At 38.9% G+C, this 26,566-nt stretch overlaps 1 long non-coding RNA gene across 1 annotated transcript; it reads right to left on the minus strand.

Moving 5' to 3' along the window:
- Positions 1-1,280: 1,280 nt before the first annotated feature.
- Positions 1,281-18,721, minus strand: LOC131279907 (uncharacterized). The gene is made up of 3 exons (XR_009187405.2): positions 18,540-18,721; positions 17,105-17,203; positions 1,281-1,458 (listed from the first exon to the last, which is right to left on the minus strand). It is a non-coding gene; the product is annotated as an uncharacterized lncRNA (long non-coding RNA).
- Between the last annotated feature and the right edge of the window lie 7,845 nt (positions 18,722-26,566).

Here is a 26,566-nt window from a genome sequence, read left to right on the forward strand (position 1 = left end):
TTTACCTCCTGATAATAGATTTCCTCCCCTTCCTGGATGCTGTATTTGGTAATCATTTGCCCAGATGGCTTTGACTTAATTCTTACACTGATTTAGCTGTCTGCAAGCTACTTCTGTCTGCTGGGAAAGTTCTGGAAGTTCAAGTCTGGGACAAGTTTCTTGGTTGTCTTTCAGGTTGCTTCCCAGTAGATTGGTACCAACATGCAGGCACCCAAGTATGTGCATAGGGGTTTCTCTGCTGTCTCCAAAATATGACAAGGGAAGCACAATGAGGATACATGCTGGCTTCATACCACCCCAGTGAGAGGTGCAGAAGGGGCTGGCAGGGTGCCATGAGTTTCTCCTTTTTGAAGTTGTGTTTCCTTAACTCAGTACTCACCCAGTTACTAGAGCCTTTTAATTGATTTTTATAATTTTGAGGAAAATGGCTTGCCAGTTTTTACTAGTAGTTCAAGGTTCTGTGGCGGAACAGTCTCTGGAATGTCATATGCCAACTTCTCCTTAACTCTTATGAAAGAGCAGACTGCCCTTTAGTTATACATGTGCAGCTGTCAGCTTATGATTGCTGTTTTTGCATATAAATCAGAGAGAACACTCTTTTGGGAATATAGGATATGGGTTCTGGTTCTTGCCTTATTCTGAATAGTTGTGTATCTTAGACAAGTAATCCAGGAAAGCTTTTCTCTTCAAATCCACAAGGACTTGTACAAGAAATATCCCTCCTCACCTACTATATCCTAAGAGCTCTCAAGGGAGCAAAGTTAGAAGAGATGCACAGGCTATGAGAATAGTGATCAGGCTCACTTGATAATAATTGTCATCAGGAGAAGACCATGTTAGACAACCTATAATTTGACTTTAAAATTTCATTTTCATATTTAACTCCATCTTTTTATTCTATTTGATTTTTTTTTTGAGGCAGCATCGTGAAATTCGAAAGCCACTAGACAAGAAGAAATCAGAAGGAATGCTTCTGTGCTGGACTCAGAATTACTATTTCTTTAAGTTGTTACTTTGGACAAGTCATTTAACCTCTCACTGTTTTTTTTTTTTCCTAATATAAATATAAGAAAGAATTTCTTGCCCTGTGTAATTCATATGGCCTTTGTGGTAACTAGATTTGAGTTTGACAAACATTTAACAAATATTTGGGTGCCAGGCACTGCTCCTTTATGCATTCTTTCATTCTTATATTCAACAAGTGTATATTCAGCTATATCCATTTACGAAACATTACGCTAGGTCCTAGAAAATTGTCATATAAGTTACAATCTTCAATGGATGGTTCATGAAGGTTAATATTTTTGTGTTAAATATTAACCAAGAAGTATGACTTTATTGCTATGGAAACATAAAGGAGAAAGTAGTTAATTCTGGTCTCGGTTGTGGTAGAGTTACTGAAGTCTTCAGAGAGGAGATAACACATGTTCTGAGTCTTGAAGCATAAACAGGATTTCCCTATATGGAAAAGGGATGAGCAAAACAGAGATTAAATTAAAAAGATTTGACAAAATATGCAATCTTGATAGATTACTTACACTGTGCTGCTCCAGACTTTGCAGACAGCAGTGACTGTAAATCCATCGTAATTAATAAATTGGTCAGAAACAAAAATAAGGAGAGCCAGCTCTTTTGGCCATTCTATTTTCTTCTTACTTACTTGATTGTTCATATGATAACATTATTCTGGAATTGGTAAAAGCACCATTGCTTCTTTAACATTTATTAGGCATCTTCTGTATGCATAGGTTATGTGCACAGACACTGTGCTAACTGCTTCACTTACATTATATCATCTTTTCCCTTGCGATTACCTAATGATATGAGTTGTTGTTCCTGTTAGAAAGTGGAATCAGAACCTTGATATGATTTGTCTGCAGGTTAGAATTAGCCAGTGGTGGGATTCCTGTGCCTATGCAGCTAGCATAACTTGGTGATTCCTTAACATATGTGTGACTATGGCCTGAGACATTGGGTATACATAAATATCACATATATGTTTATATGTATGTATATGCATATGTATGTATGTTGCATGTATATAAACAAATAACATACATGGATATATCCATCATAGTATGATAATATTAAATATCTCTTTGGTGACTTATTGGTTTTCAGTGTTCCCCTGTTTCTCACAGAATGGTTCCCATACACAAGGGTCAGATCCCAGTGGCCATATCTACGCTATGTGATCCTGATCCTTTGCTCCCAGCTGACAGATCTAGGTTCAGCATATACACCTGATAAAACCTAGACCAGTAATACTTCATCTTCTGTGTTTTGTTCCGTTCGTTTGAACTGGTTCTGGGAAAGTGTCAGCCAGCCTCTGGTGCTGAGAAACACAATTTTTGAAACTTGGAATTTGTCAGTGGCCATTTATCCCAACCTGTGAAGGTTAACAACTTTATTGAGATATAATTCACATACCATAAAATTCACCCTTTTAAAATTTACAGTTCAGTGGTTTTAGTATATTCTGAGTTGTTCAACCATCACCATTATCTGATACCAGAATATTTTTATCATCCTAAAAAGAAACCTCACACTCATCAGCAGTCACTCCCCATTCCTCCCTCCCCAAGTTCCTGACAATCAGTAATCTACTTTCTTTCTCTATGATTTTGCCTTTTACAGACAATTCATATAAAAGGAATCATATAAGGAGGCTATTATTTAGTAGAGGTGACTAAAGTAGACATATAAAAGAAACAGACATATAAAAGGGTAACGTTGCCCAAAAGTGGGGGGAGGGAGGGGGAGCATACGAACACAGGAGAGGGTCAGGAGGTGGTGGAGAGTAAAATGCCGAGAAAATCATATCAAAATATAATAAAGAGGGTTACCTGTTTAGAATGCTCGGAGGGGAGGGTCTGATGCAGGACGGGCTCCTGGGGAATGCCTAAATGTTCATTCTGCCAGAGTGGGTGACACCATGGGGTAAAATCCCAAGTAGTGAGAGTGGGGGTGGACCCACATCCTGGGGAGGACTAATGCCACCAAATAGAGGGAACTGTATCCCTCGAGAGAAAGGGTGGCTCCCAGGGCATTGGGGCAGTTGAGCAAGTTAGGCCCTGAACACTATTCCATCTATTTCTGGAAGTGGCTCCTCAGGAAACGAAGGTTGGCTGTCACTGTGGGCACCAAGGTGGAAGGGAAAATGGACGTTAAATGTGTGGAACCAAAGTAAAAGGGGGGCAAGAGAGGAGTTTTTTGAGAGTACACAAGGATGGATATAAAACATGTAATATTACACCATAACATATAGGAGATGACAGACTGATAATGTAAACCATAATGTAAAACATAGGATAACTAAAAATGTAAAGAACTGTGTATCCTAAAGTATGCAACATAATGTAAGCACAGATATTACCTTGTTAGAAAGCTAATATCTCAGACTCTGTACATCACCTTAAGTAAATATGATGTGAAAAGGGTGTAAGAGTATCGCTGTGGAAGGAAAAAGGTTTTGTGGTGGATGTATGGGAGTGCTGTATATTATATATATATGCATTGCTGTGGTCTAGGACTCCTGTGAAGAAATGCTGAATAATTAGGGGGGGGGGGGGGGAAAAAAGGATAGGATGTGGAATTTTTTCAAGTCAACATTCTTTATCTAAGTTCTTTATCTAACTTTATCCAAGTTCTTTATCCATCCTTTAAACCCATCGCTATATACCATTCCCTAGTAAGGGACCATGACATTATATTGGGCTTCAAATTTCGGGGAGTTCTGGACCACAGAGTGTTTCAACAATGGCAATGGAGGGATACTGGTATGGGATACCAATGACAGGTGATATATGGCTGACAGGGAGCTGTACAGAACATATGTCCAGGGGGCATGGTAATGATTGGATATACTCATAGTGGCAACAATTAAAAACCACAGCAGGGGGGGTACTAGGTTCCTGGCCAGTGGTGCTCTGTCGTGGTCCCTAGGGGAGCAGCAACAGTCTCCCAGGTACAGCGGCGGGGACCTGGAGGGAGTGAGGGTTCAACAGTGAGCCCCTGATGCTAATGACTATGCTTGTGAGCTGATAAACCTAAAATAAGAACAAGGCCTAGAGCAACATTGTGCCTGGGAATTTCCTCCTGTCAGCCTTCATGTTACTCAAATGTGGCCAGTCTCGAAGCCAAACTCAGCATGTAAATGCAATGCCTTCCCTCCAGCATGGGACATGACACCTGGGGACGAGCCTCCCTGACAACGAGGGACCACTATCAAATACCAACTGATGATGCAACTGGAAAAGGACCTTATACGGAAGGTTCAATGCGGATCAGCAGAATATCCATGTCTACATAAAATAACATGACTTTAAAATGCTGTTTGACCTAAAGTAAGGGGGAAATGGAAAGGAGAAATGAGTTTATATGGCTACGAGTTTCTAAAAAAGAGTCTGGAGGCTGGCAGAAGGATTGCCCTCATGCACAACTGAGCAGAGTCAGAGAGACAGATAAAGCAGATACAACCCCCAGATATTGGTTCCTTTGAAGGCTAAAGAGACCCATGAGAGTTATGGCCATGGCCGATGGGGTTAACTACCAGGGCAGATGGCCCCTCTTTGGAAATGGTGTTTATGTGTGATGAATCTGGACTCAGATGGGATCTCCCTTCATAAGACTTTCATGCTAATGTGCTGGAGGTGCAGTTAACGTTGGGATTTAAGATATATTTAGGGGATTTGAATCTCTGGACTGACAATGTGATAGCCAGGTCCTGAGCCTCAACAGACTCCAGCACCTACAATCTGATTTATTGGACTTACCACACTCAGCTAAGATGGAGTTGAAGAAGGACAATCACCACACCATGGAGCCTAGAGTGATTACAACTGAAAGTGGGAGGATTGCATCCAGCATCCATGTGGAATCTGAGCCTCCTCTTGACATAGAGGTGCAATGGACACAACCAATCCAATGTCCACATAGAAGAGGTGGTATTGGATTGAGAAAAGTGGACATGGTGGACGATGGGTATGGGGAAAGGCAGGAAGAGATGAGAGGTGGAGGTGTCTTTGGGACATGGAGCTGCCCTGGATGGTGCTTCAGAGGCAATCACCGGACATTGTAAATCCTCACAGGGCCCACTGGATGGAATGGAGGAGAGTATGGGCCATGATGTGGACCATTGACTATGAGGTGCAGAGGTGCCCAAAGATGTACTTACCAAATCCAATGGATGTGTCATGATGATGGGAACGAGTGTTGTTGGGGGAGAGGGGGGGTGGGGGAGCGGGGTTGAATGGGACCTCACATATATATTTTTGATGTAATATTATTACAAAGTCAATTAAAAAAAAAGGAAAAAAAAAAATAAAAGGAGACCAAGTGAGAGAGAGAGAGGGGGGACAGAGAGAAAGAGAATATCTTAAATCATTTGTAGTCTTAATTTCCTTTGTTCTGAAGCTCACTCATACCTCTGTACTTTCTGAGATTTTATAGTTCAAACATTCCTTCGATTGCAATGCAGAGCATAAGAGTAACTCATTTCACTTAGATAGACAAAGTTGTTTGGTCTATTAGTAATTTAAATATGTATCCTAACCAGTCTTCCACCTTGCTAATAAGAGAAAAAACTGTCCATTACAGCTTAAAGTTTAGTCCAATCTAATAAATTAAAGCACCAATTTAGCTAATACTCAGATTCTTTTTAAGAAATGTGCAAATCTTCAGCAATGTGAATCTTTGGTTCAATTTGTAGAAGATGGCTTTCAAATCAAACTGCACTCGATTTAAACCCATGGTTTAAACACATTACATCACCTTGACTAATCACTTGCCTTTTTTAAGTCTCAGTTTCTTTTGCTGTAAGTCAGGATAGTACTATATAGAGCTATTGGAAAGATTAAATCGGATGATATCTGAGAATAAGCTCATACATGATAAATTCCATTCTCCTTTGGAATGGAGTCATATGTAGGGAATTCATGAATGGCAAAATCTACCAGAAAACAGTATTTTCTCTTCCATAGTGTGGAGATATTGTTGGAAGAGATTGTATTTTTCAACCTCATTTATGTGAAATGACCATTAATGGAATATGAGTGGAAGGCACATCTATCATCCTGGGCCAATATTCTTAAGAAACAGGTATATGTTTATTTATTTCTCTTCTTGTCTGGATAGAAACAAAAGACTCCAATGCACTTTGAAGTTACTAGATTCTGGGGACCAAGTCTCTGAATTACTACATGGAAGAAAACTGCATGCCAACAAGGAACAGCAATCTTGGCTCTTATATGACTGAGAAATACATTTTTATATGCTAAGCCTTTAAAATTTGGGATTTATTGATAATGGCAGCAAGAATTACCCTAACTAATACAACATGTAATAAGACTCTTTTCTTGGGATTTCATTGAAAAACACAAATCATGCCATCTTGGGGTTTATTGCTGTTTCTTCATGGACTGTCAAATCTCATTCATTTGAATCCAATGTCATTTATATTGCCTTTATGTGAGTATTTTTTTGAAAGATCAATCAAATAAAACTAAAATTTGTGAGGCTATTCCGTGATTCTTGAATTACTTTTTTCCTACCTCCATTCAACATTCATTCAGCAAATACTTATTGAGCACCTTATTTGGGAGAGAAGGACTAAGGAAAATATATTTTAAAAATAGATAGAAATAAGTAGTACTTAAGGCAAGTTTTAGATCATGTGTTTATTATAACACCCTTCATGGAAACCTGCTGAATTTTCAAAGCACTTTTGATGAGTATGTCTGCCTTTAAGTATTTAGCAATTGCTTATCAGATATTATATACCTAATTAAAAATGTTTTTCTCTCCTATATATCAAACTTGCAAAAACCCACTGCCAGAGGAATTTCCAGGTACCACATGCCATTTAGTTGTTATGGAAACTGAGACTGCCTTCTTCTGTGAAGTTTTGTAGAAAGAGTGAGGCTTTAGAGCCATTGAATGTTATTTCAAATCTTTTTGAACATTTTGAGACTCATTTTCTCATCTGTAAAATGGGGAAATTAGTGACTATATCATGAGGTTTTAGAGAGGATTTTAAGACATTTATATGCAATGCATGTAGCTGAGTGAATGCCCTGTAAAAGACAGCAAGTTTGATTATTGCTTCAGGAAATCCCATCTAACTCACTAACCCAGTCTCTTGAGGATCACAGTGCTGGTAAGCACTTCCCTAGTGTCTGTTTCCTCTCCTTCTTCCAGATAAACAAAAGGCTCTCTGACCAAGTTAACTGTTGTAAATGGATGTATACACACTTATGCACAATCGCATATACATACAGATGCACACATGCACCCACGCACATGAACACGCATAAAGATGTGCACATGCACACACATACACTTATGTACTCACACATGTTTTTCTTTGATCAGGGCATTAATGATGAAGGACAGTTTACTTTTTCCAGTCTGAAGGTTGTAAAGATTCTTCTCTCTCTGCCTACGCTAAAAGTCTCTACTCAGCTTCCTGAGTGAAATTTGTTTATTTGTTTTGCTGGTACCTGCTTTAGGTTGATTACTTTTTTCATTTAGTCCCACAGAGGAGTGGAAACTCAATGAATGACACGGAGAAAACAAATAAATGCTTCCAATTAAAAAAAAAAAACACTGAGCAGTAGTTTATAAATAAACTAAATTAGAATTCTTTAAACTATGTTTCCTGGAATTTTAAAAGCCTTAATGTGAATTGACTATTCCCCAGTTTTCTGTAATAGTACACAAGCTGTTAAAGTGCTTTGACTTTTCCTTAGAAAATATTTTCTGCTCTGGGTATCATCTCAGCATTTTGCATACATGTTACTTTATGAGAAATTCAGCAGAGGCATGGGAAGGTTGGTTCCAAGATGAGCAAGCCAGGTTTAAGGCATAAAATGCTGGGGACAGCACTAAATTCTTCTCTTCTCTGACTGAATATCCTGAGTCCGATGATACTTTTACATTTAGGAAGGATTAGTAATTCATCTCCCTGACTAGAGGAAAGAAACCATCCTTGCTTTTCTGGTTTTCACCACTGCAAATAGGCCATCAAACAAACCAGTTTCAGAGTTGTGAAAAAACCATTGCTCTAATAACTAAGCCTGACATTTATTTGGCACTTACTAAGTTGGTGTCTACATATTTTGAGCATCTCATTTATCTCATAACATCAGCAACAGAGATTACATACAGTGCCAAGTGGCTGAAGCAAAGTTTGAACCCAAGCAGTTAGTCTCTTTACCACTTGTCTATATTGGCCCTCAAGAGCATGTGCCCAGGAATTTACTGGGAATGTGAAAGACATGGGTATAGGAACCTTCAGAGGAAAACATGCTTTATGTAATTAGCTCATGTTGTTTCCCTGTAGAAGACCCTGTGAATGAAAAGCTCAAAATTCACCCAGCCAGATTTCAGGAAAAGTGGTTTGCTGGTTGATGGTAGGGAAAGTTATTTATGAAAAATATGCATAAGTCCATCTGGGCAACTCATTTATTCAGCAAATGTTCACTGACTAACTTGTGTGCCTGGCTCTGTTGAGAACCAAGAAGCAAAATCTAACGGCATCAGTTCTCTTTCCTGAAAGAGGATGTAACCTGGGTTAAAGATGACAAATATGTTGTCCCCATGCCCTTCTTATCAATACACACAAATAGGTAAGACTGCTTGTCCTCTTGGTGCTGAGCCTGGGCCAAGCAGTTACTAGAATGAAACTCTTTAGCAGCAGATTCTCTGTCTTGTTTAGTGTTTTTCTTGGGCATGGGTTAAAATAGTCCTTCAATACATAGTTGTTGCATGAAGAAATTGAATGCAGTTGGCACCAAGGTTGAAATCTGTTAGAACTTCTTGGACTTTGTGAAAGTTGTAATTCTAGTGTGAAGATTTATCAGTTTAGCCAAGGCAAATTTGTCTTACCTTGTGGACTTGAATAGGTATCCCTTTCTATGAAGACATTCAAGTGATGATTTTAGGAGTGACATATCCTCTTTCCACCTGGTCCTAGGAATATATTACTATATATTACAGGTGGTATGTCCTACTACCCTTACTATCACCCTTAATATAAATAGAAAAATAAAACGGGATTAACAGGAAAGTGTCCCAATGTGTGACAACATAAAAGTTACAGGTATTATTTAAGTCCAAATATTTTGGTGCTCATAGTCTCCTGAGTAATCACCAAAGTGGGATAGATCCTTAATATCTCAATCTCCAAAACTTTAGTGCAACTTTCTTGCTGACCCACAATCCTCTGCTGGGCAGCCTCCCACTCTCACCAAGAATCTTTAGTGTCAACTCTGTGATGATAGCTATCTTGTCCCTATTTATAATTTCTCTTTCATCTGGCTTCATTTCGTTCTTATATTTCATCTTCCCATCCATACGCTCCCTACTCCCATAACCATGATAGTGACTTGGCCCCTTTCCATGACTTTAAGGGCTAGTATTTACTTTAAGTCTTAGTTTCCTTCAGAAGGTTATCCTACTTACAGATCCACAGATTTCTCAATAATTCAAATGCCTGTGAAAGCTATTAGGACCTCCTGTGATGCATAAACGGTGATATACTCCTACTCTAGCTCACTCCCCAACACATCCAACACAAGCAGATTAAAAAACTATTATAGGCTTGCTCTTTTATTTCTTTCTATATTGGTGTTTATGAGTAAGAGTGAATCACCAGGGCAATTTGTAATTTGTTAAAATGAATAAATGAATGGATAAATAGAAGGTTATCAAACCATGTGTGATGAGACTAGATATACTACATTTCTTGTGTTTATGTTCACGCATGAAACAGAAAAGTGGCTTTGCCAGCTTGGCTCCATCTCTTTCCTTGAGATCCTCAGTTTATATCACCCATCAGTTTGTGGCCAATGTGCCACAACTATGGTATTTCTTAGCTTCAAGAACTGGAAGTCCCTACCCAGATGAAGGAATTCCTGCTACAACAGCAAGGGAGAAAAGAGAGAACATGAGGACCAAGAAGACAATATGACCTTGAAGTAAACAGTGTCCTGTGCCTCCCAGGTCCCCTTTTAGAGAAGGACTTCTTCAGGATTTCCATAAGATCTCCCTCAGCTAAAGAGAGAAGCCTTGCCTGAAGCCATGGCCCTTCCCAGAGGTCTGCACCCAGTGACAAGCTGATTGTGAGGGGTTATAAAAAGGCCTTGCCCCAATTTTTGAACAACTTTCAAGGGCCTTCCCAACTCAGAGTTCCCCAGAGATGTGACTAAGGCTTTTCTGTGACTGAATCATTTCTTCCCTTTTCATACAGGTGTTGATCCCAAGTGCTCCCTAATAAGCTTCCTGCACCTTCTCTCTGTCCCAGAGTCTATATTCTGGGAGAATCTAGTAGAAAACAAATTTCTACACTCTTGCCACCAATCATTTTCTAAACACTGACATGGGGAAGGAAATGGATGGAGTTTCATTCTATAGGTCCCACTCTCTCCCTGAGACTTTCCATGGAGGGAGAGGGGGCAGGCTACATAGGTAATGCTCCACATCTAAGACTTTTGGGCAATGAAATGAATATAAACAAGTGGAGAGAGAATAGGCTTTAGAGTCAGACAGACCTAGGTTGCTACAACTATTGCTGTGTGTTCTTGAGCCAGTTATTAATCTTCTCTGGGCTTTCCTTTGTTATAAGTTGAAAAATAGGGTTCATATCACAAAACCTCATAAGGCTCTTGTGAGAATTACATAAGATCATAAAAATTTAGAGCTTAGTGCTGTGAAAGGCTAAATGATCAGTAATTTCTAGCAGCCTTTGTTTGCTTGATTCATCTGTCTGTCATGCCAGTAGGAGGATAATGCATATGAATTATTTACTACTTTTCTAATTATCTGATGGAATGTGATGTCAGTTAAATGAGTTTTAACTATGTTTTATTTGAGTAACAGGAAGGTTGGGGCTTGAATTATGATTAGCAAGAGCATATTTCTAACTCGTGTGTGTGTGTATGTATGTGTGTACATGCACACATGCTCTGTGATAGCCTGTGCTTGTTATCTTAATAGTTTTAACTGACCCAATTTCATTTCTTTTGCCTCCAGTCCTCTCACATTTCCCTACATCATGGGCTAGCTGCAACCATACCAACTGCTGTCAGCTTTCCTAACATGCTGTGTATATGTCCTTGTTCATGTAACTTCCACTGATGGGATGACTTTCCTATCTCTCTTTTCTACCCAGTAACCTGTACACATTTTACAAGATTCAGATAAACTCTGCTTCCTTTATGAAGGTTTTTCTTGCCCCGCCCTCAGTAAGAACTGACTATTCTAATTTTTAGGCTCCCCAATATGCTGCACAAACTTTGAAAGTCAGGTACATAATTCTGTAATATAAACATTTGTTTCTTGCTTGTGAGCTTTTAAATGGCTGGGCTTGAGTAGTCTTATTTGTCTTTGTAAAAGCAGCACCTGCACATAGCACATGGCCAACAAAATTTTGATGAAAGAATGGAGCCCATCTTTTGAAATTATGAACTCTGCTACATGGATGAGTAGTTTCAATGAGTGAGGGCACAGAACTATAAGTTGTAAAAGATTTGTTTGCTTTTGATATGATAAGAACCAAGTCAGTCTCTTTTGGCCATTAAACTTAGCCATTTCATCTGGGGCTTTAGAGAAGCTCTTTCTATTGAATGCTGTCTTCTATTTTTCAGGGCAGTCAGTAGTTTCAGATGTCGGTCTGCAGCTGTGGCATTAATACAGATGCTGGCATGTCAAGACGCCCAAGAAGGAGACCTTTTTTGGGTGGGCAGATTACCAAAGCTTTTCATTTCAGTCCAAGCTGCAGGCTCAGGGATGATCTAAATGGCACATCGTTTTATCCATCTGTGATCACCCAAGGAAATGTGCTATATTTTATGGGGAACCTAGTGGCAGGAGATGTATTGTCCAGTGGTTTTTCTACCTGCTATTTGATTCACAATTGAAGTTCAGATATATTATGGCTCACCTGCCAATGCTAACCACGTTTCATGAAATTATGGTCCTGCTGAATGGATAATCCCTCTTAGTACACACTTTCCATCAGAGTTTTGTAGGTAACAGTTACCAATGCCAGCTGGTTCTTGGCAACAGTATTAAACTTCAAACCACAGATGATGAGAACCCTTGCACCTTCTAATGTGTAGCTCAGGCCTTAAGCTCTTCACAGGGAATACAAATAGTGATGCTAAATCAGGTTGATCTCCCCCCCAACCTCCTCTCCCCTTCTCTTTAAGTTTCTTTTCTTTTCCACTGTCATGTTCTGCTGCTGTAAAGAAGTTAAAGATCTGTCAAGAAGGTATTTATTCTTTGCTGAGTCAGAAACTGACTCTATAGTCATATATTTTTATTCCTGTTCTATCTAGGAGTAGTGATTTGGGGCTCCAATTAGTTATGAATTCTGTTGAGAAATCCTTATATGAGAAGGGCAATCCACATTACACTCTGAAGTGGATATTTGTCTAATACTCAGGAACTAAGGTATGTAAGTTTGCATTGCAAGAACTTCCATATTCTTACAGTTGTTGACATTCTATGAGGTGGTCCCACATGCATTCTTGAGAGGCTGCTAGACAGAGCTGGATTTGATTCTTGCTACTTACAAAATGCTTGACCTTGGGAGGGTTACTTGACCTCTGTACTCCTCAAAGATAATGGCGATAAAGTGCTATATTTGGTGCATATATGTGCTCATAGCAATAAATATTAGATATTATTTTTATAATTTATTTATTTACATGCATTTCATTATTTTTGGCTAGTAACTTCTCTTTTGGCTATCAATAATAATATATTAATCCTTAGGGCATGCCACAATAATTTAACAATTTAACCTTCTCTGAAGGTTATTTCACCCACAGTGCTCCAAAAACATGCACATTGGGATTTCAGGAAAACATTTATTATATTTTGGCATGATTTTAGTATTTTTTCCAAACATACATGTTTCCTGGAAATGGCTCATTTGGCCATATTATCTGAAAAAGCATGTCATCTTAATAATTTCCTACTAACAGGGCTTTGAACTTTTCCCAAAATGCAGCAGGATTAAGAAGAGATTGAAAATGAGTTTAAGATATAGCTAGACATGCAATATGGCTATGCATTGGATCCTTTAATTATATACTGTGGGACTTTAAGCCAACTAACCTCTCTAAGGTTCAGTTTCCATTGTTTTTATTTTTTATTTTTTGTAGAATGAGAATAACAAAATGTTCCCACTTCACAGGAATTTTGTGAAAATGGATTGAAGGAACACCTGCAAATAACACACTTGTGGAGTGTCTCACAGAGTTAGCACCTAATGAATGCAACCACCTTTCCCAGTAGCAGTCTTGACGTGAAAGTGTCCAAAATCTAGTACGCAGAGAGATACACAATATAAAATACTTTCTTAGCAGTAAGTAGGGATCTATAGGAAATAGTAACAAATTTTTAGGGTCATTTCAAAGTGTTAGGGGGAAGTGCTATTTGAAAGTTGTCCAAGAAACTGATGCATAGGACAATACATGACCTCTTCAAGACATTTTTCATCCACAGCTTCTCTAATTGTGATCAACCAGAGGGAAAGTGAGGCAGCACAGCTCAGACTGTAGTCATCTGATTTCCATGACCACTGCTGACTGAGAAAGAAATGAAAACTGAACTGTAGAAATTAACAGGAGGTATTTTCCAGGCATAAATAAAAAAAAAAATTGCCTAGTTGAGGCTCTTTGATGTAAATGAGTAATGACACTGGGAGTAAGTAGTTTGGGTTTTTAATCTAGTGAGACTAATGACTGAGTCTTTTGAGTACACAGATGATCTCTTCTTCAACTTAGTATAGCAGAGGACAAATCTCACAGTCTCAAAAACTCCTGTTGAATTGATAGATGAATGAGTAAATAAAGTTTGAAGATTTTGTGGTTAATTTTATGCATCATCTTCGCTTGGTTTTGTTGACTAGTTGTTTGGGGAAAAACTGGCCTTGTCATTGTAGAGGTACTGTGTGGCTGTAATGAGCATTTACAATCAGTTGACTTCAGCAAAGGAGTTTACCCTCAGTAATGTGGGCAGGCTACATCCTATCCATTGGAAGACTTAAGAGCAAAGATCTGAGGGTTCCAGAAAAAAAGAGTAATTCTGCCTCAACACTACACCATCTAATCCTCTCTGAGTCTCCAACCTGCTGGACAACCCTTCAGAATTTGGATTTAAGAGTTCAACATCAACCTAACCAGAAATTATTGCCTTCTGGCCTACTCTACAGATTTTAGATGTGCCAGCTCCCACAATTGCATGATAAGCTAACTCCTTAATATAAATCTCTTAAATTTGTATTTGTGTAGTATGTACCTACATATACACATACCTTTAGTTTTGTTCCTCTGGAGAACCTGACTAATACAGAAATAGTTCCCATCATAAGGTAGGAGCTCAAGACATGGTTGATTAATTAATTTATGAATTTGGAGATAGTAAGGAGTAATTGACTCGTAAGCCCCAGTGACTCAGGTGTAACTGTATTCTGCCACATCTCAAATGATTGTTCAAATAATCTCTGCTTTTACTAATGAATAATTTTGTGATTTTTCAAATTTCTTATGGCCAAAATATCAGCATATTTTCTAAAACTTGGTCAAAATTACAATATGTAGAAAGGAGAGCAGGCTTATGTTTTAATAGGGTGAGATAAGACACCTGTGGGGGATTGGATCACACCAATAGTTCTTGACTTTTAGTCATTCAGCAGTGTACAGATGTTTAAAGTTGAAAATAAGGATATTTATCTTTTGGTTCTCATATTAGCTATAGGGATTTGCCTAATTCCTGCTTGTTGTGCCCTAAAGAAATTTCCTTATATGAAATAGATCAATTCTTTTTGACCAATTGTTGTTTCCCCTTTTAGTTTTCAGTTGTTTTGGAGATTGGAGTTTCATCCTACAGAGATTAGGCTGTCTTTAAGACATGGCGTTCTTTCAGCTATTAAAAGTGGTCATGAACATTTCAAGTTATCTTCAAGCATCTGTGGGAACATTGACTTTTACTTATGAAAGTGAAATTCATATTCCTTGCAATGTATAATCTATCTGTCTTGCAAATACTTTAAACATGGCTAAAGGTACATGCTATAGAACTTCAGTGCAGGCTATCCCATGGGTGCTAACTCTCAAAGAATTGTGTTTTCTTTCAAGTGTAATCACACTAATCATTAAAAATATGTGGTTCTAATTATATTCGTTACAATAGACAGTAATAATTTTCAAGAGAATATTCAACTAAGACTGCCGAAATTCTGAATTAGCTTCTGCTACTGAATTTTGAGATATATTATCGAGTCGGTTAGGCTTTCTCATCCTTTTAAAAAATCCTATTGGCTAACCTCCTTTATATGAAGAGTTACTTCATGCTATATTGCAAGGGTCCTGTGCATATTATGGGTTCATAACTTAGAGATTTACAATCATCTAAAAGACAGGTTCTTTCATCATCATAGAGTCTAGATCTGTACTTTCCCATAGGGTAGCCACTGGCCAAATTGGCTATTTAAATTTAAATTTAATTTAGTTAAAAAGAAATGAGTTTAAAAATTCATTTTCTCAGCCACAGTAATCACATTTCAAGTATTCTCAGCTACATTTGGCTAGTGGCTACTGTATTGGACAGCACATATATGGAACATTTCCATCATCACTGACAATCTCATTGGACAGTGCTGGTCTAGGGCAACCAACCAAGATATCCTAAATAAAACATGCTTCATTTATGTCCAAAGGATAAGCCACATAATGGTGCATTTATTAGTAAGTTGTAAGGAGATGTGTGTATCATGGATGACATGGAAATTTTTCATAGTTGGTTATATGATTTGGGTTTCAGGTTTGTGAAATTCTATGTCACTTTTTTTTTGTCCCCTGCTTTACCCTTATTTCCCCAATTAACTATTTGTTTCTCAAGAATTTCTTTAAGAATGGCGACATAATGTCTGGGAGGGATAAGGAGAGAAAGGAAAAGGATTAGAGGGTACCCTGATGTCTAAGCAATAAAACCCTGGCATTCTGGGCTTAGAAGTTCTCACATTGTAAGAAGTTCTAAAGTTTCACTTTGGAAAAAAGAAGGAGTATTTAAAGGGTTGATTTCTGCTTTTTCTGGCAAACCTTAACTTCCTGGTTCAAAGAAAAGATGTGTATAAATGAGGCCCACAGGGTTTCTACGACATCAAGTCGCTCTTACAGAACACATTTTGAGAGTTAAGTGTAAATGAACCAGAAACATATGGATTAAATTTCCCCATTACAGCAAAAGGTTAGAAAAATTCAAGGGAAAAAGTGGGAAATGCACTGGGAAAATGCATTTGGGGATTTGCTGAGCCCTAAGTGTTTAGAACTCAAAATACAAAGTGGACTCATCCTAACTTGGTTCCCTGTGCAGAACTTCCAGGGGAAATTTTAAATAACATTGGGTTTCCCTTTTAGTTGGTAGGACTGTAAACTGGTAGGACTCTTGAGAGAGCTCCTCATCATACCTGCATAATGGTGAGAACAGGGTAGTATGTGTGTCGGAATAGGTTGGGCAGAAGCTTATGCTCCCTTTCTTGAGTAAGTTAAATAGGTGTAGTGGCCCTGATCCATCAAGGCTACCTTGTACCAGGCACTAGGTTGGACATTTGAGATAATGGTGCTGAACTTGGAGATGACTATTGCTGTTTCAGGGAGAGTAGCTCACCAGTATCTTGGGATGTTGTCCTCAAAAAACATTCTTAGAGACAAACCAGATATAGTGATAAACCTATATCACTCACATTCCGGCTAGACTCCTTCAGAACCATTGCTGCTACATTTGGCTTAAGGTTTTGAAATAAGCTCATATTGAGTCAGAACGGCCCACTTTCTCTAAATCAGTTTGATGTGTCTCTAACGAACTCTTGCCCAGAGTCATTTGGCATACAGCAATATGCTACATTAGAGGAAATTGCTGCTTTTAATGCTTATAGACCCTTGTAAATCACCACCCTCATTTTAGTCTTGGATTAAAATCTTGATCTTAGATCAAGTCACATTATTGCCCCACAGAATCAACCCATTTCTTCAAAGGGTCAATATGTCCCCTTCCTTTGTCAATGGAAACTATAGACCTTCCCTCCATGGCTCACCTTGACCAGGAAAAGATCATTTCTGTTTTCATTTCCTTTCAATTCAAGATCTGTGGTTTGGTAAGTTTTCACTTGATGAAGGTCTCTTTAAAATGAGGGCTGAAAAAATAAAAGTGGGAAAAGTTAAGCTCCCCTTTTACAATTTAATGCACTGCAAATCTACACCGCTAGTAAGTGTGGATTTGAGGTCCAGTCTATATCCCAAGTCAATATTTTTTCTGCACCAACATTTGTGGAGTTGAGGGCAATTAAGCATAATAAATGTAGTTAATTACTTCTCCAAAGGTTCTCTGTCAAAGGTTTCACAAAGGAAGGGGACAGGGAGGAGATAATCTGCAGAGCAATGAGTGAAGAAACCTAAATTTGCCACATCACCCCTGAAAGTTGCAGACCCCTACACTACAGAATTTCTAACAAAATTTAGGCTTAGATGTAAAACATATGCTGATCTTCAAATAGATTATATTTTGCCTAAGAATTTCATGATAATGGGACTTGCTATGTTTTATGTGTTTTGAGAAAGATTATTACTTCTGTCTTATCATAAAGTATCAACTGGTGAATTCATATGTTGTTATTTATATACCTTCCTTAAGAAGGATAAGGAACTTCCAAAGACCTTCCATTGTTTTCTGAATAAAGTCTAAGCTCCTTAGAGAGGTTCAGCTCCTATGAATGGCCCTTATGATAGAAAGAAAGTAGATTCTATTGGTGAAGAATGAACTCTGGAAATGGCAAGGTCTTGTAAACTTTCTGCAGCTCAGTATTCTCTTCTGTATAATGGAAATAATAACAGTGTTACCCAAGAGCTTGTTTGAGGATTAAATGATTTCATTTATTTAAGGTCTTAGGACAGTGTCTGACATAATAAATGATAAGTACGGACTATTTTTATTTTCTCTCTGGTAGTAATTACAAGCTTCCTCACCTAGTACTCTGGGTTCAAGCCAAAGCAAACTAATTATAGTTCTTTTGATTCTTTCTTTAATGCTAGTCTATAATTGACATTTTATTTTAACATGTGAATTATTTTTAAACTTAGAAAAGAATAGGCTTTTTTTTCAGAAAAGGCTTCTTTAAATTAATTCTTCATATTCATGATAGAAATTTCCTTTTCTTTAACTTTGTATCTTTTCTATACTTTTAATTTTTTTTTACAGAATAATAAATCCTTCTAAAACTGCTCTTTGCTCCCCTACTGTTATCTCTACTACTACAACCAGTGCAACTGCTGCTGGCTACTATTTCTTGAGAGCTTATTTTATGTCAGGCAGTGTGCCAAGAGCTTCAAATGCATTGTGTACTTTATATCTTATAAAAAACTTAAGATGGGAAGAACCAGCAAGTTGGTGGCTGAGTAAGGAGCTCCTAGAGTAAGCTCCTGCTACAGGGCAATTAGTAAATACCCAGCAGTATCTGGAGCTAACTGAAGTACCTGTTTGGGGTATCCAGGACACCAGAAGAGCATCTTGCAACATCCTTGAAGGAGTGGAAGGAGGAGACTGCCCACCTGCAGAGAAGACTTGTAAGTAGAGTGCTCCATGCCATGGAGGCCAGTGCCCATCCTCCACTGGAGGCACTGGCTACCTCAGGAGCTCTTCCATGGCTGGAATTGAAAGCTCCACTTCTCAAAAACAGGGGAGGAAGCAACAGTTGGGCACCAATTTCAGCTACTGATGAGTAAATTCAGTCAACTAAAGCATAATCCTGAGAACAGCTAAAGTTTGAGGCTGTCCAAGTCAGAAAGAGGCCGCAAGCTGCCATCTTAACTCAGCACAAGGGGAAGTGGGCAGACTGAAAATCCCAGTGCTGGTGGGGACCGGATTCTTTACATCAAGATCAGATTGCAGCTCTAGCCTAAGCCCCAGTGACACCTCCAGCAGGGAGGAAGCTGCAGGAACTTGTGCCAGCCTCTCCGGGAAATTACCAGCCAAGTCATGGAGGCCAGTGATTATCAAACTCTGGCAAAAGGAGCCACCCCAGGAGTTATTCTGGACTGTAATTGGAAGCTCCATTTCCCAAAAACAGCGGAGGAGGAGACTGTTGCCTGCTGATGTCGACTACCGATTGGTAGACTCAGCTGGCTAAGATATAACCCTGGGAACAGCTGGGGTGTATAATTAGCCTAGGTCAGAAAGAGGCCTGTGATTGCCATTTTGACTCTGCACCCAGCCTGAGGCGAAGCAGGGCTGACTGAAAATAATAATGATGGGAGGAACCAGCTTCTTTCACCCAGATCAGCCAGCAGCCTAGAGTAGGCGTCAGCCATGCCTCTTTCAGGGAGGAGGCTGGCAGGCCCTGCACCAGCCTATCCAGGTAATTGCAGGTAACTTTGGATGGCACAGATTGAAAATCGGAGGACTACTGGGGCAACTGCAGTCATCTTGGACCCACACTGCATAGATTGCTGCCCACAACTGCAGCTCTATCCCCACCCCAGGCAGGGGAGAAAGGGGTATGAAGCTTCATCAGTCTCTCTGGGCAACTACAGTCTAGGCCTGCACAATTTGGATTATTCCACACAGCTGTGATTCTGTCCTCACCCCTGGCAAAGGAGAAAGTTGGAAGAAGCCTCATTGGTCTCTGGCACAGTAAGGGCAGCATAAACCTCCACAGCTTACAGCACCAACTACATGCTTGGCTCCTACTGCACAACCAGCAAGGGAGAAAGGGCAGGAAGCCCTAAACTAAAGAGAAAAACTGCACTCAAAATAAATACTCTAATAAAACAGATGCCAAAACACCAACAAAAAATTACAACCCACACCAAGAAACAGGATGATATGGCCCAGTTAAAGGAACAAGATCAGCCTCCAGATGACATAAAGGAGTTGGGGCAACTAATCATAGATGTTCAAATAAGTCACCTTAATAAATTTGATGAGATGGCTAAAGAGATTAAGGATATTAAGAGGACACTAGATGAGCACAAAGAAGAATGTGAAAACATACATAGAAAAGTAGCAGATCTTATGGGAATGAAAGGTGCAATCAATCAAATTTAAAAAACATTGGAATCATATAATAGCAGATTTGAGGAGGCAGAAGAAAAGATTGGCGAGCTTGGAGAAATGGCCTCTGAAAGTGAAGATATAAAAGAACAGATGAAGAAAAGAATAGAAAAAATTGAACAAGGTCTCAGGGAACTAAATGACAGCAAAAGATGTGGAAACATATGTGTCACGGGTATCCCAGAAGGAAAAAAGAAGGGAAAAAGTCCAGAAAGAATATTTGAAGAAATAAAGGTAGAAAATTTCCCAACTCTACTGAAGGACATAGATACCCATGTCCAAGAAGAACAACATATTCCAATCTGAAAAACTCTGAATAGACCAACTTCAAGATACATACTCATCAGAATGTCAAATGAAAAAGACAAAGAGAATTCTGAGAACAGCAAGAGAAAAGCACTGCATAATATATAAGGGATACCCAATAAGATTAAGCACTGATTTCTCACCAGAAACCATGGAGGCAACAAGGCAGTGGTCTGATATATTTAAGATAGTACAAGAAAAAAACTTTCAGCCAAGAATCTTATATCCAGCAAGATTATCTTTCAAAAATGATGGCGAGATTAGAATATTCACAGATAAACAAAAACTGAGAGAATTTCTAAGCAAGAGACCAGATTTTCAGGAAATACTAAAGGGTGTGCTAGAGCCTGAAAAGACAAGACAGGAGAGGGAGGCCTAGAAGAGAGTCCAGAATTGAAGATTATATCAATAAAAGTAACTAAAAATGTCAAAAGAGTGGTGAAAATAAAATATGACAGATAAAACTCAAATAGTCAGAAATAAACTTAACCAATGATGCAAAGCACTTGTATTCTGAAAACTGCAACTCAAGGTTAAAAAATCAAAAAAGGCCTAAATAACTGGAAGAACATTCCATGCTCATGGATTGGAAGACTAAATATCATTAAGATGTCAATTCTACTCAAATTGATATACAGATCCAATGCAATCCCGATAAATTTCCACCAGCATTAAAGAAAAAAATGAAAATATGATCACAAAATTTATTTGGAAGAGTAAGGGGTCCTGAATATCTAGAAACATCATAAAGAGGAAAAGTGAATCCTCATCTCCAAACTTTAAATCATACTACCTAGCTATAGTGGTAAAAACAGCATGGTACTGGCATAAAACCAGACACAATAGACCAATGGAGCTAAATTTTTGGCTCAGAAACACACCTTCATATGGATGGTCAAGTGATTTTTGACTAGCCTGTCAAAACTCACATAGCTTGGGCAGAACAATCCATTCAACAAATAGTGCTGAAAGAATTGGATATCCATAGTTGAAATAAGGCAAGAGGATCCCTGTCTCACACTTTATCCAAAAATTAACTTGAAATGGGTAAAAACCTAAAAATAAAAGCAAGAACCATAAAAGTTCTAGAAGAAATTGTAGTAAAATATCTTCAAGATCTGGTGGTAGGTGGTGGATTCTTAAAGGAGATATGGACTACTGATGTTTAATATATGTAGCAGTTTTAATTAGCTTTACTGTAAAAGTGTGGAAATGTAGAGTGGATGTAACACACAGTGAGTAATAGCTAGTTTATAAATGGGGATGTGACCTGAGAATGGTAGTATAGGTATATAAATGCTATTTGACAGAATGCTAGAAAATAATCTAGGAACTGAATAGCACAGTAAACCAAGAGGTGGATGAGAAATGTGGTTGATGGTACGGATGCAAGAGTGTCCTTTGTGAGCTAGAGCAAATGTTTATCACTACTGTAGGGTGTTGGGAATGTGAACAAGCATGGGAAAATTACAGTTGGAGTGACCTATGCACTGTGGTTAGTAGTAATAATGTAATATGTTTGCATCTATGCCAAAGATGTACTGTGCTGACAATGAGACAGTATGGAAAATGTGAGCCAAATGTACACTATGGACTTGGTAACAATCAGAGGATATTATCTTATCTGTGGCGAATGTTCCACCACAGTGTGGTGTGTTGATGGAGGGGTGCTGTTTGGGAATTCTGCACACATGTGCATGATTGCTTTATAAGTTTATAACTTCTGTCATAAAAAATATATTTAAAAAATAATAATAGGGTGCATTGGGAGAAAAGCACACCAAATGTAAGATAAGGACTATGATTAATAGTAATATTTGACAGATTTCTTTCATAATTGGTAACAAACATCTCACGACAATGCCAGGTGTTGATGAAGGGTTGGTTGATGTATGAGACCTCTGTATGATGTTATGCATGTTTTCTTTGTAAGTTCACAACTTATACTATACACTTAATTGTTTATGTATGTTCATATATAAATGATATAAGGATAATAATAATAGGGTTGGTTGGGGGAAAATACTTTGGTTAGTAGTAATATTTTGACAATGCTCTTTAAAAACACGGGGATGAGCCTCCCTGGCACCGAGGGACCACTATCAACTACCAACTGATGATGCAACTGGAAAATGACCTTAAATGGAAGGTTCAATGCGGATCAGCAGAATATCCCTGTCTACATAAAATAACATGACTTTAAAATGCTGTTTGACCTAAAGTAAGGGGGAAATGGAAAGGAGAAATGAGTTTATATGGCTACGAGTTTCTAAAAAAAGAGTCTGGAGGCTGGCAGAAGGATTGCCCTCATGCACAACTGAGCAGAGTCAGAGAGACAGATAAAGCAGATGCAACCCCCAGATATTGATTCCTTTGAGGGCTAAAGAGACCCATGGGAGTTATGGTCATGGCCGATGGGGTTAACTACCAGGTCAGATGGCCCCTCTTTGGAAATGGTGTTTATGTGTGATGAATCTGGACTCAGATGGGATCTTCCTTCATAAGACTTTCACGCTAATGTGCTGGAGGTGCAGTTAATGTTGGGGTTTAAGATATATTTAGGGGATTTGAATCTCTGGACTGACAATGTGATAGCCAGGTCCTGAGCCTCAACAGACTCCAGCACCTACAATCTGATTTATTGGACTTACCACACTCAGCTAAGATGGAGTTGAAGAAGGACAATCACCACACCATGGAGCCTAGAGTGATTACAACTGAAAGTGGGAGGATTGCATCCAGCATCCATGTGGAATCTGAGCCTCCTCTTGACATAGAGGTGCAATGGACACAACCAATCCAATGTCCACATAGAAGAGGTGGCATTGGATTGGGAAAAGTGGACATGGTGGCTGATGGGTATGGGGAAAGGCAGGAAGAGATGAGAGGTGGAGGCGTCTTTGGGACATGGAGCTGCCCTGGATGGTGCTTCAGAGGCAATCACCGGACATTGTAAATCCTCACAGGGCCTACTGGATGGAATGGAGGAGAGTATGGGCCATGATGTGGACCATTGACTATGAGGTGCAGAGGTGCCCAAAGATGTACTTACCAAATCCAATGGATGTGTCATGATGATGGGAATGAGTGTTGCTGGGGGGGGGGGGGGAGAGGTGGGGTGGGGGGGTGGGGTTGAATGGGACCTCACATATATATTTTTAATGTAATATTATTACAAAGTCAATAAAAAAAAAAAAGAAAAAAAATGCCCTGTGGACCAAAAAAAAAAAAAAAATGTTAGTTAAAAAGGTTTAACAACAATGCAAGTTTTTGGTGGTAGGGTGAGTTATGAGAGTCCTGTATGATGTTAGATATGTTTGTTTTGTAAGTTCACAACCATTATTATATACTTATTGTTTATGTATAAGTGATATACTTCAATAAATTAATTTAAAAAATAAGAATAACTAACATTTAACAAGTATACTCATTGTCCCCACTTAACAGATGAGGAAACCCAAACATAAGGAGATTAAATAACTTGACCAAGGTTACAAAAAAAGTTACTACTGAGTGTTAGTGCTGGGATTTGAACCAAGCACTCTAACTCTGGAGCCCTAGAGCCTGACTCCCTTCACCACTATAGCACACCACTTCTCAAATGTTAATTCCCAAGGTTTTCATATTTTGTCTGTGTGCAGGCTTTTTTTTCACTGAACTTCCTAACTGTGTGTTCCATGTATTAAGAAGGTAAATACTAATGAAAAAAAAATCTTAAAGATGGCACTGGGGTTGGTTTATATTCACGGGACTTGAATCTCTGCACTGACCTTATGCCAGCTGGGTCATGATCCACAGCAGAGTTGCAACACCTTCTCTCCAGTTTGTAGGACTTATTCAGGTTAGCTAACTGGAAGGTGAACATGGCCAACCAACACAACAGGGAAGCAAGAGTGCCTACAACTGCCAGCAGGAGAATCACATCCATCAGCAATGTGGGATCTAAGTCCCCTCTCAATTTAGAGGTGGAGTGGATATCACCATCCCAGGTCCACAGAATGGAGGAATAAAAAATGGATTAGAGTGGACTCACTGGTATTCTATTATAGAACTATTATGACTCTAGTAATGGAAAAAATTGTATCATCGATGTGGAGATAGTGGCCATAGGAATTGCTGAAGGCAGGGAAAGGGAAAAAGAGATATGATGTGGGGGCATTTTCGGGACTTGGAGTTCTCGTAAGTGATATTGCAGGGAAAGATGCAGAACATTATATATCCTGCCATAACCCACTGAATGGACTGGGAGAGAGTGTAAACTACAAGATAAACTATAGTCCATGCAGTGCAGAAGTGCTCCAAAATGTATTCCCAAATGCAGTGAATGAGCCACAATGATGAAAGACGTTGATGTGGGAGAAATGGGAGGTGTGTGGGGAGTATATGGGAACCTCTTATATTTTTTAACGTAACATTTTTTTGAGCTATGTATCTTTAAAAAAAGACAATTAGATAAAAATAATTATTAAAAAAATCTTATGAGGTAAGTATCTGAATCTTGTGCAATTCACAGAGTGGAAGAAGTAGCAATCAGACTCAAGGCTACCTGATTCTAAATCACACGCACAGCCACTTTTTCAAGGTGTCATCAAGATTTTTGGGTTTTCCTTCAGTTTCTCTTTCCTTTTTTCCCCTTCCCAGCATTCTCCATTTTTAATTTGGACATTCACATGTTCTGAGAAAGCTGATTCTGTCCTAGCTCCAGGGAAGGAGCATGTGATCTAATTTAAGGTAAACACTCTATGACTAACTCTGCATACCACGAGATTGTTTCAGGGGTAGGAATGTGATCTAAGCTGGTCAAATCAGAGTGAATCCCAGTATCTTTTCTTGAAATGCAGGGAGCAAAGTACTATTTCTATGGATAGCAAATTTGCATATTAAGTCTGGACATCCTGCAGCCTCTTTTTGCCTCAGCGAGGAAGGCCAGCAAGAGAATGGAGTCAACTGACCAAGTAAGGCTGAGCCAAAATAATTATATAGAAAATAAGGTAGATTTCCATAATCATAATGAAGCTCTGGCTCAAATTGTTCCTGAAGTTGCCATATTTCTGGACTTGTGAGAGTTACAAGTTAATAAATTCCCTTTACCTTTAAGTTTGGGTTGTCTGTGATTTTACTATTGTTTTGCTGTTTTGTAAATGAAAGCATACTAAATGATAGATAAAGCAAGTGTCAGTGCCAATTCTCCTTGCCCATACTTGTTACTTCTGTTACTTCCATATCATTTTATTATATCTATACTTATCCTTGTATTTTTACTTCCTTTATTCTCTTCTCATTTCTTTTTTTTTTTTTTAAAGATTTATTTATTTATTTAACCCCCCCCCCCCCCGTTGTCTGTTCTTGGTGTCTATTTGCTGCGTCTTGTTTCTTTGTCCGCTTCTGTTGTCGTCAGCGGCACGGGAAGTGTGGGCGGCGCCATTCCTGGGCAGGCTGCTCTTTCTTTTCACGCTGGGCGGCTTTCCTCATGGGCGCACTCCTTGCGTGGGGCTCCCTCACGCGGGGGACACCCTTGCGTGGCACGGCACTCCTTGCATGCATCAGCACTGCACATGGCCAGCTCCACACGGGTCAAGGAGGCCCGGGGTTTGAACCGCGGACCTCCCATATGGTAGACGGACACCCTAACCACTGGGCCAAAGTCCGTTTCCCTCTTCTCATTTCTTTCCCATTTCCCCTGCCTTTTTCTTTCCCTAGGTTCATATGGCTCCTATCAACACTACTGGTAGGCAAAGTGCGAAACATAATAATGAGCTACTGAAATATGCATTTCATAGGAAAAGATGTCAATATGTTAAGCCTGGAAGGAACTTTGATAAATAATGTGTTCCAGACCCTTCCTTCAGGCAGGTAAACTATTATTATCCTCATAAGGAAAATGAAGTCCAGAAGTATTAAATGATGTGCTCAAGTTAGTTAATGTGAGACTGGGGAATAAATTCTGTATCAGAGGGTCAGAGAATCACAGCTCTCAGAAATTGTAAGGATTTCAGAGATCATCTGGATCCAACCTGCTCATTTTATAATTGAGGAAACTGAGTGTCTTTGAGATTTAATGACATGCCCAAGGTCATATTGCTAATCTGTGGCAGACCTAAAACAAACACATAAACTTTCTAAATCCTTTCCAGTGCTATTTCCA

Source organism: Dasypus novemcinctus, chromosome 9 (assembly GCF_030445035.2).
Source record: "Dasypus novemcinctus isolate mDasNov1 chromosome 9, mDasNov1.1.hap2, whole genome shotgun sequence".
NCBI classification, from domain to species: domain Eukaryota; kingdom Metazoa; phylum Chordata; class Mammalia; order Cingulata; family Dasypodidae; genus Dasypus; species Dasypus novemcinctus.